Source organism: Perca fluviatilis, chromosome 23 (assembly GCF_010015445.1).
Source record: "Perca fluviatilis chromosome 23, GENO_Pfluv_1.0, whole genome shotgun sequence".
NCBI classification, from domain to species: domain Eukaryota; kingdom Metazoa; phylum Chordata; class Actinopteri; order Perciformes; family Percidae; genus Perca; species Perca fluviatilis.
Window position 1 is genome coordinate 23,150,191 of NC_053134.1, and position 18,230 is coordinate 23,168,420.

Below are 18,230 nucleotides of genomic sequence, written 5' to 3' on the forward strand. Positions count from 1 at the left end.
GAAAAGCCAGTCGGACTGATCAGTCTCCTCGAGTTGGTCCAAAAAGTGCCTCAGAACACACCGAAGAGACGAGCCGTAATACGTCTCCATAACAGCAGGCAGCGCTAATCTGTATTGTTGTATTTATATATATGTCAGTGATTGTTGCCCAAAAAATGAAAACCGGCAGCTGATTGGACGAACGCGTCACATGGGTTTGTTCAGAATACGATCTCATATTGTACTAAAATAGTTCACTGAAACATGTTTCTGAGAACATTTTAAGCGAGAAATAGGCCGTGCAGTTGCTGAATTTGTCTTCATTTCAGCTCAACAAAGGTCAGTTTAAAAGATTTTCGCCAGATTTTGAGAGACTCTAGTCACGCTCAGTCCGCTCCCCATTTCCGAGTGAGTCCCAACTGCCCTGTCTCCGACTGAACATGTCAGGTCGGCCAAAATGAAGGCCAACAGCCCCCCAGACTGACGACGGCACGGGACACACCGAACAGACTCGAGTCACTGACCTCGCCAGACTGTCCAACGGCTGATTATTGGGTTGGTGTGTGCAACCCGATAATCGCGCTGATGTGTCCAAACCCGGCCCGGCCCGTCGGGTACCGTCACTGATCCTCTCATCTTCTCTGTGCAACATAATGCACATCTTTGAAAACATATGGACTGTGCAATCTGATGCCGCACTCTGCAAAGGTGACCTAAAAAGTACCACAGCTATCTGTTTTCATTCTGACTACACAGATCAAAGATGCTCAATTAGTTAATTATACTGAAAAAAGTAAAAATCATTATATATTTATTTATTTTAGCATTCTGATTCTCATTCAAATTTTTTCCTTTATGTTCATGTCAGTCGTTTTTTCAGTGTGTTTTTTTGTTCTTTCTTTTTTTAGTCAAGAGAGTGTGATTTCCATGTAATCTGGAGAAAACTTAAGTATTCTGGACCCACAGCTTGCTGCTCCAAAGCCTGGCACGACCACACAGCTAGACTACTGTAATGGCTTTATGAGAACTCCCAGGCATTACTTATGTTAATAAATCCAGCCCTTTTAGGTAATGTTTGTCTATTTGGCATACCCAAATGGAAACGTTTTTACAATAGAACTGTAAGGCCAAAATGTATGTATGAGGCTTTCCATGTTTACTGTACAACAAACTGGAGGAACAACTACAGCTACTGTTGAGGAAGAAGATGTTTTTACCCTACACTATGGTGTGTCAGGGCCTTTAGTGTAAAAACAGATTCCTCCACCTTCTGATTTGCCGGAGAGAGTCGTGTCGCGGTCTGCTCTGAACAGCTGGAAACCAGCCAGCTGTATGGTATCAGTTCACAGAGCCACGTCTCTCTCAAGCACAAAACAGCAGATGTAGAGAAATCTTCTTCCTCAACAGTAGCTGTAGTTGTTCATCCAGTTTGTTGCACAGTAAACATGGAAAGCCTCATACACGCATTTGGGCCTTACAGTTCTATTGTAACAATGTTTCCATTTGGGTGTACCAAATACGCAAACATTACCTCTATCTATATATATATATATATATATATATATATATATAAGACCTTTTTACTCTACATTTATTCCAGAATTATAGTTACTAGTTACATTACAGATTCAGATTAATACAAAATATAATCAACTAAATTATGATTTATTACTATAGATTAGTAGAAGTATGTAAAATCAGCCCCATGTTTACTTACATAAAGAATGCATGCAAATTGAATGCATGGTTTTATGAACTGATGAAAATCTTAATCAACAAAGTATCAGTAACAATAGTAAATGTACTGGAGTACAATGTACACTATTTCCTTGTAAAATGTAGTTGTATAAAGTAGCATGAAATGGAATTAGTAAAAGTAAAATACAAATACCTCAATAATAGCTTAGTGGCAACCTTTAGTTTTCACAATGTCTATAAAATGAAACTTTAATTATACTTTAAGCTTTATTTATCATGCGTCTTACCTCAGCAGAGAGTTCTTGTGATAAAATTTTTGTGTGATGCTGCACTCAGTCTTCCAGTTTGTTCTCTTTGTTTGACTTCCAGGTAATTAATTTTAGGGCGGTGACGACTGGCATGAATCCTCATCACATATGAAATAGACAAGAGATTTTCATTTTTTTCAAGATATTTTGATGCCTCGTCTTCTTAAACACTAATGCGCCAAAACCCAATATAGTGAGTTTCTTGTACAGGCCCAGCTGCTAACAAAATATAAAATCAATTTATTTTAAAAAACAATTGTTTGTACATGTAATAAGAATATATACCATCTGTTTGATTGAGAAATGTTTAAGGTGTTAGAGAGGGCTGGGTTGTTGACATTTATGGTTGCTTCCCAAACATATTACGGATAGAACTTATAACAATAGGCATTGGAGAAAGCATGCAACAGGTTCTTTATTATTATTTTTGTGTGTAAATAATTCAACTGGGCTAAGAAAGGTGGTTATTTGCTTACATTTCAACCCCACTTTAAATTTAATATGTACTTGGTGTGGTCTAATATTTAGGTAAAATGACCTCTCAAAGAGCAACGGTGTTGCCTTCAATTTCCAGAAAAACCCAGAAGATGGAAAATGTTACATCATACACAAGACCAGCCATGGCCTTAAAGCATGCAAGAACCAATGCAAACACCAGGGAGGCTTGTTAATCAAGGACATTGAAGACCTGAATGGCAGGTTAGATCAGTCTGGCAGAAGAACACAGCAGAGATAATTATGCGTTAGAAGCACCTATCATTTTAACTGACAGGCTGCTCTGCTCCCACAGGACTGTTAAATGCACAAAACACAACTGGAAGTTAACTGTGTCAACAATGATATATGTGACTCCACCTAACAGCTTCTAGCAGGACAAGCTGGGTGAGTTCCATTTGTGTTGAACGTCCTTTGAGTCTATGTGTTCCTTATTTCATTACTGCTGACAACACCTATTTTGAGGTAGTGCTCCGGTTTACAGCTCAAACTAAGTTTAAAAACTAACTAATGTGAACACAGTATGAAGTATTTATTGTCTTATTTAACCGTCTTCACATTTATTTATGTATTAAAACACCCAAATATAAATAACCATTCAACGGTTTTGTTTGAACTACCTGTTTTGTCGACTGTTTTTATTCCTGTTACAGAAACCACTCGTGATTAACAGTGAGTACACTTCACATTAAGTTCAACTTCAAACTATTAAATACATACGTAAAAATACTGCTCATTTCATAATGTTATTCCAGTTGGATTTTACATACAGTATATTTTGTAGGTTTTGTTTATATAAAAAAAGAAAATTGCAACAAAAGAAATGGAATTTTCCCACTTCTCATCAACCAAAAGCACAACCCAGTTAATATACAGTGCCTTGCAAAAGTATTCGGCCCCCTTGAACTTTTCGACCTTTTGCCACATTTCAGGCTTCAAACATAAAGATATAAAACTGTAATTTTTTGTGAAGAATCAACAACAAGTGGGACACAATCATGAAGTGGAACGAAATTTATTGGATATTTCAAACTTTTTTAACAAATTAAAAACTGAAAAATTGGGCGTGCAAAATTATTCAGCCCCCTTACTTTCAGTGCAGCAAACTCTCTCCAGAAGTTTAGTGAGGATCTCTGAATGATCCAATGTTGACCTAAATGACTAATGATGATGAATAGAATCCACCTGTGTGTAATCAAGTCTCCGTATAAATGCACCTGCTCTGTGATAGTCTCAGAGGTCCGTTTAAAGCGCAGAGAGCATCATGAAGAACAAGGAACACACCAGGCAGGTCCGAGATACTGTTGTGGAGAAGTTTAAAGCCGGATTTGGATACAAAAAGATTTCCCAAGCTTTAAACATCCCAAGGAGCACTGTGCAAGCGATAATATTGAAATGGAAGGAGTATCAGACCACTGCAAATCTACGAAGACCCGGCCGTCCCTCTAAACTTTCAGCTCATACAAGGAGAAGACTGATCAGAGATGCAGCCAAGAGGCCCATGGTCACTCTGGATGAACTGCAGAGATCTACAGCTGAGCTGGGAGACTCTGTCCATAGGACAACAATCAGTCGTATACTGCACAAATCTGGCCTTTATGGAAGATTCTTAAAGATATCCATAAAAAGTGTTGTTTAAAGTTTGCCAAAAGCCACCTGGGAGACACACCAAACATGTGGAAGAAGGTGCTCTGGTCAGATGAAACCAAAATCGAACTTTTTAGCAACAATGCAAAACGTTATGTTTGGCGTAAAAGCAACACAGCTCATCACCCTGAACACACCATCCCCACTGTCAAACATGGTGGTGGCAGCATCATGGTTTGGGCCTGCTTTTCTTCAGCAGGGACAGGGAAGATGGTTAAAATTGATGGGAAGATGGATGGAGCCAAATACAGGACCATTCTGGAAGAAAACCTGATGGAGTCTGCAAAAGACCTGAGACTGGGACGGAGATTTGTCTTCCAACAAGACAATGATCCAAAACATAAAGCAAAATCTACAATGGAATGGTTCACAAATAAACATATCCAGGTGTTAAGAATGGCCAAGTCAAAGTCCAGACCTGAATCCAATCAAGAATCTGTGGAAAGAACTGAAAACTGCTGTTCACAAACGCTCTCCATCCAACCTCACTGAGCTCGAGCTGTTTTGCAAGGAGGAATGGGCAAAAATGTCTCTCGATGTGCAAAACTGATAGACATACCCCAAGCGACTTACAGCTGTAATCGCAGCAGAAGGTGGCATTACAAAGTATTAACTTAAGGGGGCTGAATAATTTTGCACGCCCAATTTTTCAGTTTTTTATTTGTTAAAAAGGTTTGAAATATCCAATAAATTTCGTTCCACTTCATGATTGTGTCCCACTTGTTGATTCTTCACAAAAAATTACAGTTTTATATCTTTATGTTTGAAGCCTTAAATGTGGCAAAAGGTCGAAAAGTTCAAGGGGGCCGAATACTTTCGCAAGGCACTGTATCTTATTCGTAATTATGTAAACAGGAGTATCTTATTTTAATAATATGTATGCTCTGATAAACTGTCTTCATACAGTCTGGTTCTGTTCTCTGGAGCCATACAACACATATCTCACGAGGGACATCAATAAGAAGCTGTTAAGGTAAAGGTAGATATGATTTAATATTGAGGCTGTTATTTTAATTTCCGTCCTGTACTTGTACATTAGCACAGTGGTTCCCAAAGTGGGGTCCGGGAACCCCCAGGAGTCCTTGATGATGTTCCAGGGCATTCCCAGCAGAAAGGAAAATAGTTATTTTTACTATAATTCCATCCATAAGTAACATAATTACAGAATGTATGACTATTTTGGTGATGTGTTTCATATACTTTATGTAGTAAAAAAATCCTGTCACCTGTGGGACCCTCACCCTGTTAAGAAATCTTATCAACTGGGGGTCCATGCATAATTTGTGTCAGTTTAGGGTCCTTGATGTGAAAAAGTTTGGTAACCTCTGCATTAGCAGCTATGGCACCATGTCCATCACCGCTGACACACTTCTTCCATGTTCCAGTAGGCTAGTGACACCTTGTCTCTTCAGAACCTGTCATACTGGAAAGGTGCGCAGCAACGTCAGAGGTAACTTTAAGGGTCACCTGAAAAATAGAAAAAGCACTCAGGCTGAATGTGACTGCAGCTGAGACGCCGTCTATGCTCTGTAAAGTGGTGTTGTCAGGATTCTCATGGCTTTGTGCCTGCGTTGGTTTTTCAGCTGGATGTCAGGAGGTGTGGTGCCCTTTAGCCGAGACTTGGCTGGATCCTGGACTGCCAATGTTGCCGTTTAACCGGGTGACTCTCTTTCTGACAGCCACATTCTGCTTCATGATAATTCATTGCAAGTTCAATGATTCATAATTCAAGTTTAAGGAACGTGTGTGTGTGTGTGTGTGTGTGTGTGTGTGTGTGTGTGTGTGTGTGTGTGTGTGTGTGTGTGTGTATGTGTGTGTATATATTTGTGTGTGTGTGTGTATATATATGTGTATGTGTGTGTGTATGTATGTGTGTGTGTGTGTATATATATAATGTATATATAATGTGTATATATATATATAATGTATATATATGTGTGTGTATATATGTGTGTGTATATATGTATGTATATATATATATGTATGTATATATATATATGTGTGTGTATATATATATGTGTATGTATATATGTATGTATATATATGTATATATATATATGTATGTGTGTATATATATATATATATATATATATATATATATATATATATATATATATATATATATATATATATATATATATATATATATATCTCGTGGAACAGCAGCAGCATATCGTTGGCCTGGGACTGCCCTGCAAACTGCAAGTTCTCCTCCTTCCTTCTCACCGCCTTCTACCTCAATGGCGCAGACCAAATCACAGAGGAGGTGCTCTTGTGGCACAAGGAGGACACCTTTGTGTTCATCCTGTCTGACCTGGAGCCCTGCACCAGGGTTAGGTTTGGCCTGCAGACGGTCTGCCAGGCGGGGATAGAGTCCCGCTACAGCACGATGGTCCTCAACGATGGCAACTCTGGTAGGTCCTGCACGGGTTGATGAACTGACTAAATGGCCCATCATGTATTTGCCCATTTAAACTTATTATAGACCACTGTATTGTGTTGATACTGAACTTAAATATTGTGCAGTCACTGATTTACGATGCAACTTTATTGTCAGGTCACACCGAAATACATTTTGCGTTCCCCGAGCAGCTCCGCTCAAAAGCAGACATGAAAATCACTCACCTGTCGGCGATATTCGCCGTTTTGAAACCAAAATAGGTGACCTACGTGAATTGTGTAGATATGTGAGAGTGCGGTGCCGGTGTGGTCTCCATGGTAACGCAGCTAAAACAAATTGAGGCAAAGTTTATCAAACTTGGAGCATGTAGATACAGGAAGCTTTAGTTGAGAAAGTAGTTCAAACAAATGGCGCTGGGCATGAATAGAGGACAAGAGGAAAAGGGACTGGTAGCCGTTTAGCACTTGGTGCCTCAAACTGAGGGAGACGGGTGCTTCTGCAGCGCATGTTTAAGGAAGATACCGGACGGCAGCAGCAGTAAGACAGTGCTAGTCCCAAAGCTTTGGTCCATGCACTCTGTAATACGAGTACGTTACCGGCAACGACCGCTACCGCTGCGACTGTTCCTTTACTGACCGACCGTGATACAAACTGTACGTGTGTGCACGTTCATAGCGGAACATGATTTGTCATCAACATGGCCACTGTGTAAAAGCTATCTGAAGCCCAAAACTGCCTTGACAAAGCTGTCTGTTTGGAATCAGCGTGGCAGCTATTTGAACTTAACGGCCTTGTCCCAGAGTTTAGACGTCTAGCTATATGAAAAGATAAACAATGCGACGTTTTTAATAAATGTAAATAAAGCAGCTAATATCAACATGGACAAAATCATGAATGTACTAATTCGCTTTTTTGATGATGACCTGGCCAAAGTAGTAAAGTTTAGTTTTCACAATGATTCACTGTAGGATTATGATATTATTGCAATATGTAAATCCACATTGACTCTTAATTTAACATATGTTTGGAAGAAGTAAAAATTGATCCAAAACTTTTTAGTTTTTAAAAATGATGACTTATGTGTAATGTCAGAAGGACTTTAACTGTTTTACCAGTCAAATTAACTTTAATGAGCGCATATTGAAATATTACACTGTTGGTTGGCAAAAAATGCATCTCAAAATGCATCAGATTGATGCTTTAAAATATGGAATATTTAAAATTTTCTTACAGGGGAGCATGCCCCCGGACCACCCTAGAGGGGTAATATCCTTCTCACCTTTTTCACCCCTGACCCGTTTTCATGCCTGCAAAAGAAGAAATAAAAAGAAAAATACACACAGAGCTAGACAACAACTACACACATAGTACTAAAGTGAACATTAACAATGAATCATGTTTCATGATATCCTTTACAGTTTGAGATCCCTGTCTTACCACAGATACAGTTACTGTACCATATGTGAAGTCCAAGGCAATATTTTCCAGAGCTTACAAACTATATTAGTGATGATGAGAAATAAAATGCACTGTTCCTCATATACACTCAGTGCTTTTGCCAATACAGCTTTCTTTGGTCTGGCAGCTTATGGTGGCTAAATGTATGTTGATATTGCCATGTACTGTAACTCACAGTAGCACAAGAACAGAAGAGTCATCTTGATGACACTTCTGTAGTACTTTAGCACCTACCGTTACCTTGTAATTGTCACGTGTGGCCACAGTGGTTGGTTACACAGTAATGCCAAAAAAAAAATGAGACTCACATTTGAAAGAGCAGACGTTTGAAGTGAAACTTCAGTGATCTCTGCTGGGGGAAACGGGTCAGTGCAGCAAATAATAGAAAACTGTACACCAGAGTAGCATATGAACATGTACAGTATATTTGAGCAAATATGACAAGCAGCTCTAAAGAGGATTTTGTCGTCATCCGGCTGATATCGTCCTTTTAGAAAAGACCACAGTTGCAAGACATCCTCGTCTCTCTACTCCTCAGTTCACTCCAGCATTGAGGCCTTGCAACAGACATCGTATGGCCACGACAGCTACACCCTGAGCTGGGAGTCCCGGGACACCTCGTCCATCTCCATGTTCAGGATCTACCACGAGGGGGAGCTGCAGGGCACCACGCTCGTCACCAACTTCACTGTGGGGGGGCTGCTGCCATGCCAACAGCACCAGGCTAAGGTGGAGGCGCTGTGTGGAGACGGTGTGCTCATGAATGCCAAGACAGTTGTGGCACACACAGGTAATGTAGAAACAGATGAGAAGACAACACAGACTGGTCCCACACACATGGGCCTGTTAGTAAGCACTAGTTCATTAACTGGAAAAAGAACGCTGATGCTGCAGTAAAGTATATTATATTATATTATATTATATTATTGTCCAGCCCATTTCCATCAGTCACTGAGAAGAGGAACACGATGGTAAGTTTGTATGGTATTTGTAACTGAGGAAGAAAACCTCAGGCTATTGTTGTGAATTACAAGTTGGCAGTAAGGGGGGGCTGTTGGACAAGACTCAACTGGGTGACTTACTACGGTGGGTGACTTACTACGGGGTTTATTCTGGGGTAGTTCATGTAGTGGTTGAAATCCTAAAAGGAAAGTACACAACTTAATCATTTCCCTCCTAAAGAACAAATCAAATGTGATATGAAATATACCAAACAATGCAATCTTAAATTAGAATCTAGTGTTTACAAATTATCCACAAATGAACAATAATTGGAAAGACTGGTACTTCTAGATTTCTTTTTTTTCAAAGAAAACGCAGCATAAAGAACAAAAGGGAAAGCTGTAGAAAATAAGGGAGGCTAGATTAAAGCAACTATGTGATATTCAGTATAGAGAGCCGAAGTCGCGCCCCTTCAGGTGGACCTCATGGGACCATAATTCGGAAAAAATATGAACGAGAGTCGATGAAGAGATAATAATTTTTTTTATCCCGTTTGAATTGAGCCATGGATTACAAATATGATGTTCGTCAAATTCAAACAAAGAAAGTCTCAGTTAGCCGTAGGTTTGTCACATGACCACTTAGTTTAGTGTGAAACCGCTCAGTGAACTACATCTCTGGTCTCACACAATTTACGTCACCTAGCTTGATGCTCAACTTGCTTAGCTGTGTCCTCTTAACTCTCTGTGCATCAACACCCTGGGCTCCTACGCCTGTTTGTGCCAACATGGCTACTACGATGTGAGCTCTGTCATCGACCCCCCTGTGGCTTCACATCCAATCTGCAATGGTAAACTTTTTGAAGACATATGTCTTGTCCTATTAAACACGTGTTGCCTTTTTTAACAGGTGAAATTTCAGTTTTAACTCATGTGAAGTGGTTGATCCTAAGCAGTGGTGTGAAACTAAGAATATATCCCTTCCAGTATAATTGGACCTCAGCAATATAATACTAAAGCTTCTTCATTATGAACACTGCAGAAAATGTGCCTCGTGTAAAGGCTGTAGAAGGTACGAACAAGTTAACCAAAATAACATTTTGTATGGGTTTATAGCCTGCTGCTAACAGTATGTTGGTGGGTTTGGAGGTTAAAAAAATCAGGGCAACTGTAATTGGTTGGGACTACTGTCAATCAAGCAAAATATCTATACATTTCCCTTTTGAATGCCTTAATATCTTTTTAGTGGTCATTTTAAAAATGTAGCTTTGTCCATTAAACCCTAGGTCACCAGGAAACTGCTCCCTGAAATATTATCGCTGTGTTCCAGGTCACCTGAATCATTCAGACTCCTCAGACTCCTATCACAATTTGCTCAGCCACCGAGATACATAAAGGAAGTTGAATTAGTTGTTAGGATGCAAAAAACGGAGATGGACGGATATGTTCTACTACTTCCGCATCTCACGAAAAGCCTCTGAATGTGGAACTGAGAGGCGGGTGAGTGGCTGATCGAGCTAATGAAAAGACATTTCATTACTAAGTGATGGGCAGATTCTATGCAGAGAGATGCAGGGCACCACTGACCACCAGGGGTCCCTTTCAGAAAGCAGGTTTAGTGAAGACTCTGAGTTTGTTAACCCTGAGATGAGGGAAACTGGGTTTTCTGTTTCAGAAAGAGAGATTATTTAAACCTGAGAGAGGGGTAACTCCAGTCTGTTTCAGAAAGGGAGGTAACTTAACCTCAGTCAGTTACTATGGTAAAACCTAACCTGGTCGGGAACAGGTTTTTTTTCTGTCGGTCTCCTCCCTCTGACACAGCTCTCTTTAATTACCCTATTCATTCATTCATTTATTCATTCAGTCTGTAGCAGGCACATTTTAGCACAGTTTGTTATCTGCATGAATAAAAAAAAGGGGTTGGTATATTAACCGTGTTTTCTCAAAACATAGCATTTCCTGTTGTCGACGATCCCATTGATGAAGAAGCTGTATTACTTCCCAGGGAGTTAAACATATACGTTGGGAGATGATATTGAGGCCCCGACTAGAGATGCATTTTCATATCCAGATACTAGCCTACCTATTTGAGCTCCCAGTCTATCAGTTATGTAGCCTACATACTTTTATCCGTCCTCATATAACGTCACCCATCGTGGACATGCTCTTACATCCCAGCACATTCTTTCTCGCGTTACGTTTTTTTGCAAACAGCAGTTTTCTTTACAACACTGGTGGTGTGGAGCATATTAGTAAAGCAGTCAGAAGAGTGTGACTCGCTCTGAAACGTTTTATAAACGTTTTTATAGTGTTCCCTGGACACAAACCATTAAAAAGGAGTTCCACAGGATTGCAGGTGAATGATGTAAACCCTTTGAAACAAAAGATTATGAATTATAATTCTGTTAATGATGGTGCTGCAGCCTCAGAATGGGACTAGTAGGCCTAGGACTTTTTCGCCTACAGGATGTGCAATCCTGAGGGCGAAAAAGTCCTAGCCCTGCTACTAAATGAAATAGATTATAGGTTCAATACCATTTCACCAGTACTATTATACTTATGAATAAATATGATATTAATACACTATATGTTATATATATTAAATATATATTCAAACTCGCTGTATGTGGCATGAGAATTTCCACCGACCGGTTTGTGGTCGTTACCATAGTGAATCGTAGTATCATGGCTCCATTCATGCTGCCTTTTAATAGTGGTGGTGCACGTGTTTAACTCTGAGTGAACCTACTCTGAGTTGACAACCAACTCAAATCAGCTGTTCTGGAACCAAAAACGTTCCTGTCTCAGGGTAAATGAACTCAGAGATCAGGGTTAGACTCAGAGTTTGTTAAACCTCCTTCCTGAAACGGACCACTGAAGTAATGGGAACATAAATACAGATGCAATATCTGCCACAGCAAAATGTGTATTGCTCTAAATTGCAGAGAATTCAGAAGAGCCTTGAATCATCACTAATTAAGAAGCCTTACAGTAGATTTGCCCTATTTACCCAACAAGGTTATTTTTACATACCAGGTAAAGTTACTGGTGAAATTCCAAGTGATCATTTGAAACTTACATAAACCGCAGCAAGCCAGTGAGACATCCAGAGAAAATTGGACATGGCATCCGTTGTTTTAAACCTGCTGTGAAATGTCTGTGTGTTTTCTTCAACACCACTATTCCCAGAAGCCACTACACAGTCAGAATGGAGGAGGTAACGTCATCAATTTGTGACCTATTATTCTCATTCTTACTGGAAAAGAAATTGTTATATATCTCTCTAAAGTGATGTAATCATTGGCTTCATGGGCTTCTTAATACGTACACAAACTAGAAGGACACTCGGAGAGCACAGACCTCTGCCAAGAATTTCCCTGATTATTCCAACACCACATGAATGCAGCACAAATGCCCTCTCTCACAATGTTAACGAAAGTGGGGGAAAAAAACGTGTATCCGCCCCGTGAATCTTTGGCCCATGCTACACCCTCCACTAAGTTTCGTGGTAATCGGGCCAGTAGCTTTTCTCTAATCCTGCTGACATTTAGGTCAGAGTTGTGTGCAGTTTGTCATCCCATAAGAAGATATCTCAATAATGAAGTCCTAAAACTGTAAAAAAAAAAAAAAAAAAGCAGATGCCAAAGTGTATTCAGTTTCTCAGTCTATTCCACCCTTGTGAAGTGTGAGGTCTGACTTAACATAACTGTGTGTGTGTGTGTGTGTGTTCAGGTGAACAAAACCCACATCCAGTTACAAAACACTCTGACTGTGACCATCAGAGATCAAATCATCACCCAACAGGATCTAAAAGTCGTCTGGAAGTGCATCTACCCGCGGCGTTATGTACGCAACGCTCAAGTCAGTGTGGATGTTGAGTGGTGAGACAAACGTCTTCATATTTTGTCTCTTTGCCTGAATTTAAAAAAAGCATTGTTAACGAATGAAGGGCAAAAAACCATCTAAACCTGTTCTTTCTTTGGTTGTAGGCACTCCTCCGCCTCCCTGGTGGCGTTCAACAATCATCAATAACAATCACCAATCCCAATCGTCTCGGTTGGCGCTTAGCTCCGGACACAGTGGCGGTGGCTCTGCAAAATAGTCTCGGGAAGGAACTTGTTTTGGTGTAACATTTGCACCCCTTACAGAAAATGCCCACAAACAATATTTAATGAAATTAACTGTTCACACAATACAGTGTAACGTTACTTTGTCCTGAGCAATCCTGCCACAATCTGTCCCAATACTAGGGTTGGGTACCGAACTCTGTACTTTTTTTTTTTGAGTAGCGACCGAATTACTTCGGTACTACCGTGGACCTATTCACGCTAAATCAAACAGTGCCAAATTTCGGTACCTGACAGCGAGTAACCGCAAGCTTATCTCTCCTCTCTGCATATTGACAGAGAGCGGAAGGTGAGGGACATCCCCTCACCTTCTGCTCTCTCTGTGTCAGGCAATTCTCCTGAAAATGTACTTCATCCAGAGACGGTTACAATCGACCTGCTAATAATTTTGACCGGTTAAAAGATTATCAGCTCTTTGAGTAACTGGTCTGTTCTAGCCACTGGTCACTGCACTAGTGTGTAATACTGGTGACCTTCCTCTGCCTATGATGTTGCCCATAAAGTTTCCAGATGTAAAATCTATTGTCTTGATGCTGGCCTTGATATCATTGAGCAGTCTTTAAAGCTTCCTGGGTGTGGAATGTCTCGGCTGATTCCAGAGGTGTAGCAGGCCATATACACCACTCTGGGTAGGAGCATTCGCCATGTACCTTAAAACAGTCACAGATACAGTGCCTTGCGAAAGTATTCGGCCCCCTTGAACTTTTCGACCTTTTGCCACATTTCAGGCCTCAAACATAAAGATATAAAACTGTAATTTTTTGTGAAGAAACAACAACAAGTGGGACACAATCATGAAGTGGAACGAAATTTATTGGATATTTCAAACCTTTTAAACAAATAAAAAACTGAAATATTGGGCGTGCAAAATTATTCAGCCCCCTTAAGTTAATAACTTGTAGGCGCCACCTTTTGCTGCGATATACAGCTGTAAGTTGTCTTGGGGTATGTCTCTATCAGTTTTGCACATCGAGAGACTGACATTTTTGCCCATTCCTTCTTGCAAAACAGCTCAAGCTCAGTGAGGTTGGATGGAGAGCGTTTGTGAACAGCAGTTTTCAGTTCTTTCCACAGATTCTCGATTGGATTCAGGTCTGGACTTTGACTTGGCCATTCTAACACCTGGATATGTTTATTTGTGAACCATTCCATTGTAGATTTTGCTTTATGTTTTGGATCATTGTCTTGTTGGAAGACAAATCTCCGTCCCAGTCTCAGGTCTTTTGCAGACTCCATCAGGTTTTCTTCCAGAATGGTCCTGTATTTGGCTCCATCCATCTTCCCATCAATTTTAACCATCTTCCCTGTCCCTGCTGAAGAAAAGCAGGCCCAAACCATGATGCTGCCACCACCATGTTTGACAGTGGGGATGGTGTGTTCAAGGTGATGAGCTGTGTTGCTTTTACGCCAAACATAACGTTTTGCATTGTTGCCAAAAAGTTCGATTTTGGTTTCATCTGACCACAGCACCTTCTTCCACATGTTTGGTGTGTCTCCCAGGTGGCTTTTGGCAAACTTTAAACGACACTTTTATGGATATCTTTAAGAAATGGCTTTCTTCTTGCCACTCTTCCATAAAGGCCAGATTTGTGCAGTATACGACTGATTGTTGTCCTATGGACAGAGTCTCCCACCTCAGCTGTAGATCTCTGCAGTTCATCCAGAGTGATCATGGGCCTCTTGGCTGCATCTCTGATCAGTCTTCTCATTGTATGAGCTGAAAGTTTAGAGGGACGGCCGGGTCTTCGTAGATTTGTAGTGGTCTGATACTCCTTCCATTTCAATATTATCGCTTGCACAGTGCTCCTTGGGATGTTTAAAGCTTGGGAAATCTTTTTGTATCCAAATCCAGCTTTAAACTTCTCCACAACAGTATCTCGGACCTGCCTGGTGTGTTCCTCCTTCTTCATGATGCTCTCTGCGCTTTACACGGACCTCTGAGACTATCACAGAGCAGGTGCATTTATACGGAGACTTGATTACACACAGCTGGATTCTATTTATCATCATTAGTCATTTAGGTCAACATTGGATCATTCAGAGATCCTCACTGAACTTCTGGAGAGATTTTGCTGCACTGAAAGTAAAGGGGCTGAATAATTTTGCACGCCCACTTTTTCAGTTTTTTATTTGTTAAAAAAGTTTGAAATAGCCAATGAATTTCGTTCCACTTCATAATTGGGACCCACTTGTTGTTGATTCTTCACAAAAAATTACAGTTTTATATCTTTATGTTTGAGGCCTGAAATGTGGCAAAAGGTCGAAACGTTCAAGGGGGCCGAATACTTTCGCAAGGCACTGTAGCATCAGTGTCCATCCTGCAGAGGTACAGGTTGCAGCCAATCATGTTAAAGCCAGTCACGTAATCATTAACTGATATTTGAAGCCTTGTTCTGAGGCTTTGATCAGTGGTGAAGGTAGCAATACTGCCATGTAAAAGTACTTAATTACAAGTAACTGCATTGAAAATACTCTTAAATAAAAGTATATTACCAAAATTTGTAGCAAAAGTATTAAAGTAAAAGTACGCATAACAGAAAAATTGCCCCTTGATACCACTGATTATTATTATTATTATTATTATTATTATTGATTGTGTAAGCAACGTGCCATCTTCGGTATTGCTCTATTCACCTTATTTTTAACGGAAATGCGGACGCAGCCAGTTGACGGATTTTTGAATGAATACATACCAACGATGCTACTCTAGGCATAAATGTAGGCAAATTGTGAAGACCAGGTCATAAAATAAGTTATACTGTTTAGTTCATAGGAAAAGCCACCACCCATATATAATATTTAATTTAATTGCATTATAGCAGTTCATGTTCATTAAAATGAGTGCTCCTTGCACTCAGGCATTCTAGTAGAAACATGTTGTTTCTCCCTTCAGCCACAAGAGGGAGTATACCCTTAAATGAGCGCTTCTGTCAGGAGTAAACAGAGTCAGCATGTACATTGTATGGTAGTGCTAAGAGCAAACGCTGGACAGAAATGTGTTAACAATGTACGCAATGTCTGTGTATTTTGCAGGTAAGAAAACATAAAATGGGTAATAAGCAGATGTGTAGCATGGTGTCAGGAGATTGTAGTGATGGTGGGAAAGTTGGCCGTATATTCCGACTGTGTATGTTGAAGTGACACGTAACTTTTGTTGTGCCATGTAAATGTAGCAGCTAAGCTAACCCAGCGTTGCTATATTTTATGTGTGTGTTTGCAATGCTTTTGCCCAACTGTGAATGCAGTCGTGATGAAACAGAGAGTGTTGGGTTGTAAAAAGTTAAACCATTGGTGATGTCTGATTTAAAAAATATACATTTAGTTAAATGAACACTGTAGCTACAAAAGAACACTGAAACAATACCGATTGCATCACACCACACTTAATTAGCATTTGTCTGGCTCACACCTTCTCAAGCTTCTAAAGAATTGATTAGGTCATGTCTGTTACTTAGCATGAATGTAGATGCTCTAGAAGACTTATTGTTTAAACAACTTTTGGGGAGCCACTCCCTGCGGGGCCAGACTTGATTAGAACAAAGGAAATGCAAACTCTGTAAACTTGAACAGAATCGACACTACCATGTTAAACGACCTTTGTCTGTGACCTGGAGTAAACCTGAAATCAGAGGTGTGTCCTTAACCTGAGAGACAGGAATATAATTCGGAACCTGAGAATGATTCAGGACTGATTGATGTAATTCCTGAAGAGGAGGCATGTCATTTCAGTCCACTGCTGGCAGTGTTTCATGTTTGATTGTTTTTGTTATGTCGTTTTCATCGTGTTGTTCATTAAACCTTTTGCTTAATCTTTCAATTCGACCCAGGCATCTCCTTCCTCCTCAGAAATCAAACGATCACGTCTTTTAGTTTTTCTTAACAATTGGTGACCCTCCGACGTGGATTTTTGGAGGACGAAAGGAAAAAGGCAAATTGAAAGACGGATCATGGTGATTTGCTGAATTTTCACATGGGCCCAGACAACTGAGAGGTGAGCAGAAAACCTGTTTTTATCAAAACGCTGCAGAGCTTATATAGGAAACGTTTTAGATGTGAAAATTCAGCAGCATCAACTGGTAAGTCTATTAAAATCTGTAAAAGTAATGATAAAGTAATGCCCAATTGAGAACTACGTTGAAAACGATAAATCAAAGGCAATGTATGTGATTGTGTGTGATTTGTATGTGTTAAGCTTAAAAAGCCTGAAAGAGGGTCCATATGGTATTAAGTGCACAGTAGCCGACCAGGACGGGAGACCCGTAGAATAAGAGTTTGAGCCGCGTGCATATTAGAAAGTTCGTGAAAAAGTCGACCAGGTTTTACTTGTATAAATGTTGAATTTATGAGTTCGTGAAAAAGTCGACCTAGTAAAACCTGTATACAATTTAAATTTATGAGTTCTTGAAAAAGCAGACCTTGTTACGCCTATTAAATTAAAAATAAAAAGTCCGTAAACAGCCGGCCGAGTTATACTCTGATAAATGGGTACATGTGTAGATTTTGAAGTGTATGAGTCAACCTGGTTTTACTTGTATAAATGTTGAATTTATGAGTTCGTGAAAAAGTCGACCTAGTAAAACCTGTAGGCTGTACATTTTAAATTTATGAGTTCTTGAAAAAGCAGACCTTGTTACGCCATTTAAATTTTAAAAAGTCCGTAACAGCCGGCCGAGTTAGACTCCCTTCTCATCTCCGTGCGTGCTGTAAAGCTGTCTGACGTCTCCAGCGGCATCAGCCCATAACAGAACAGGCAGGTTCTACTGCTCCGAATAAGTGACAAAATAACGCCAACATGTTCCTATTTACATGTTGTGATTTGTAGAGTCACAGCGTGTACAAAAAAACAACGTAACATGAGACACAGCCATCTTCTAACGCGTAACAAACCGGAAACATATTCTCAGGCGGAAGAATATAGTACTTGGTAGGAGTGATATGCTCGCAGCAAGCCTGTCTGAGAATATAGTTCCTGGTTTGTTTAGGGATAGAAGATGGCTGTGTCTCATGTTACGCTGTTTTTGTACACGCTGTGACTCTACAATCGCCAATATGTAAATAGGAACATGTTGCGCTTATTTTGTCACTTTGTCACAATTCGAAGGTAGGCTAGTTGGAACCAGTTACCTGCAGGATCTGTGCTGGGCTAAGCTAATGCTGGAGCCGTCAGACAGCGTTA